Source organism: Tachyglossus aculeatus, chromosome X1 (genome assembly GCF_015852505.1).
Source record: "Tachyglossus aculeatus isolate mTacAcu1 chromosome X1, mTacAcu1.pri, whole genome shotgun sequence".
NCBI classification, from domain to species: Eukaryota; Metazoa; Chordata; class Mammalia; order Monotremata; family Tachyglossidae; genus Tachyglossus; species Tachyglossus aculeatus.
In genome coordinates this window covers 133,087,887-133,090,987 of record NC_052101.1, presented here as the reverse complement: position 1 = coordinate 133,090,987, position 3,101 = coordinate 133,087,887, and the positions used below count along the sequence as shown (strand labels likewise).

Genomic DNA, 3,101 nt, shown 5'->3' with positions numbered 1-3,101 from the left:
CCCCAGTGCTTAGTTCAGTGCCTGGAACATAGTCAGTGCTTAACAAAATACCATTAAAACCAAACCAAACCAAACAAAAAAAACGAGCTTATAGTCTAGAGGGGAACTGTTCGGTCCTCAAGTGTAATTAATCACTTGGGTCTGTACCCTTAAGTACATGGATATTTGTCCCTTCCCCATCCCTACAGACCTGTTACACATACCCATCTGTAATTAATTTGAATGTCTGTCTCCTCCTCTAGTCTGTAAACTCCTTGAGGGCAGGGGTCTTGACTACTTTGTCTTGTCTTATGCTGTCGAGCTGTCTCCGCCCAATAGCAACGCCATGGACACGTCTCTCCCAGAATGCCCCACCTTCAATCCGCAGTCGTTCTGGTAGTGTATCAATAAAGTGAAAAGTACTGAAGTGGTTTACCATTGCCTCCTTCCGTGCAGTAAACTTGAATCTCTGCCCTCGACTCTCTCCCATGCCTCTGCTGCCCAGTACAGGTGAGTTTTGACTTGTAGCAGATTGCCTTCCACTCGCTAGCCACTGCCCAAGCTAGGAATGGAATGGATAGGCCTCTGCTTGACTCTCCCTCCTGTAATCAAGACTGGTGGAGTACTGGAAACTCTCCAGGTGCAACCCTGAGTGGGGCTTGACTACCTACCCTATTGTACCCTCTCCAGAACTTAGTACAGTGCTCCACACACAGTAAGTGCTCAATAAGTACCATTGATTGATTGATACTAATAACAGTAATGATAAATATGGCATTGATTGAGTGCTTACTATGTGCCAAGCACTGGGGAAGATACAAGAGAAGCAGCATAGCCTAATGGAAAGAGCATTCAGAAGGCCTGTGATTCAGAAGGACCTGGGTTATAATCCTGATTCTGCCAATTGCTTGCTGTGTGACCTAGGGCAAGTCACTTAACTTCTCGTGCCTCAGTTTCCTCAACTGTGAAGTAGGGATACCTGTTCTCTCTCCTACTTATACTGTGAGCCCCACCTGGGACAGGGACTGTGTCTGACCTAATTAACTTGTACCTACCCCGGTGCTTAGAACAGTGTTTGACAGATAATAAGTGCTTAATGAATGCCATAAAAGAAAAAAATCAGATCGGATGAAGCCAGAGAGGGAGGGAGAGCACAGCTCTGCTCTCCACTTAATCAATTGATGGTATTTATTGAGCACTTAGTGAGAGAACACTATCATAGAGTTGGTTTTAAACCAGACATATGAAGAACCTGAAGCACAGAGAGGTGAAGCAACTTGCCCCAGGTCACACAGCAGGTCAAGGGCAGAGCTGAAGTTGGAACCCAGTGAGGAGCAGTGTGGCCTGATGGATAGAGAACAGGCCTGGGAGTCAGAAGTACCTGGCTTCCAGTCCAGGCTCTGCCACTTGTTTGCTGTGTGACCTTGGGTAAGTCTCTTAACTTCTCTGCCCCTCAGTTACCTCATTATAATAATAACAATAATGATCATGGCATTTGTTAAGCACTTACTATGTGCCAGGCACTGTACTAGCACTGGGGTGGATCCAAGCAAATCGGGTTGGACACAGTCTCTGTCCCAACTGGGGCTCACAGTCTCAATCCTCATTTTACAGATGAGGGAACTGAGGCCCAGAGAAGTAAAGTGACTTGTCCAAGGTCACACAGCAGACAAGTGGCAGAGGCGGGATTAGAACTCATGACTTTTTGAATCCCAGGTCTGTGCCCTATCTGCTATGCCATGCTGCTTCATCTGTAAAATGGGGATTAAGACTGAGTCCCATTTGGGACATGGACTGTGTCCAACCTGATTAGTTTCTATCAACCCCAGTGCTTAGAACAGTGCCTGACACATAGTGTTTAAGAAATACTATATATATATATATATATATGTAAAAAAACAACCAACAACCCAGGTCTAGTGACTCCCAGGCCCGTGTTTTCATGATGGGGCCAGACGGCCAACTGGGTTCGAGTCCCAGAAGGTTTGGCTTTCCTAAGGGAGGATGAGAGTAATCTGTTACCGTCGGATCTCTTTAACGAAACCATCTTCAGGGTCTCCCAACCATCCATCCCTTAAGCCTCTTTCCTTTTATTCGAGCCTGTCAGGACAGGGAGAGCAAGCATAAAAGCCCATAAATCCTCCACTCATCTCTCTCATTCAACCTACATATTCAGTGTCATCCAAATCCTGTCAGTTCAAGCTTCACAACATTGTTAAAATCCGCCCTTTCCTCTCCATCCAAACTGCTACCATGCTGATCCAAGCACTTATCCTATCCTGCCTTTACTACTGCATCTGTCTCCTCGCTGACCTCCGGCCTCCTGTCTCTCCCCATTCCAGTCTACACTTCACTCTGCCGCCTGGATCATTTTTCTACAAAACTGTTCAGTCCATGCATGTTTCCCCACTTCTCAAGAACCTCCAGTGGCTGCCCATCCACCTCTGCATCAGAGACTCCTCACCATCGGCTTTAAAGCGCTCAATCACCTTGCCCCCTCCTTCCTTACCTCCTTGACTTCCTATTACAACCCAGCCTGCACACTTTGCTCCTCCGGTGCCTACCTAATCACTGTACCTCGATCTTGTCTGTCTCGCCACTGACTTCTCATCCACATCCTGCCTCTGGCCTGGAACACCCACCCCCTTCATATCTGACAGATGATCACTTTCCCCACCTTCACAGCCTCAACGATCTGGCCTCCTACTTCATTAACAAAATTAAATCCATCAGGTCCGACCTCCCCAAAGTCTCTTCCCCCCTTTCTCCAACCCCCCGGCTCTCAACACTGTCTGCTACTCTCCCATCCTTCCCAGCGGTATCCTCAGAGGAACTCTCCTCCCTCCTCTCAAGTACTACTCCGGCCACCTGTGCTTCTGACCCCATTCCCTCTCATCTTATGAAATCTCTCGCTCCATCCCTTCTCCCCTCCTTAACTTCCATCTTCAACCGCTCACTCTCCACTGGTTCCTTCCCCTCTGCCTTCAAACATGCCCATGTCTCTCCCATCCTAAAAAAACCCTCTCTTGACCCCACCTCACCTTCTAGTTATCGTCCCATATCCCTCCTACCATTCCTTTCCAAACTCCTTGAACGAGTTGTCTACACGCGCTGCCTAGAAT

At 47.7% G+C, this 3,101-nt stretch overlaps 1 non-coding gene across 1 annotated transcript; it reads right to left on the bottom strand.

The window, feature by feature from the left end:
* Window positions 1-499: 499 nt before the first annotated feature.
* On the bottom strand, window positions 500-637 carry LOC119920414. Its single transcript, XR_005448161.1, has one exon. It is a non-coding gene; the product is annotated as a small nucleolar RNA SNORA7 (small nucleolar RNA).
* Window positions 638-3,101: the final 2,464 nt, after the last annotated feature.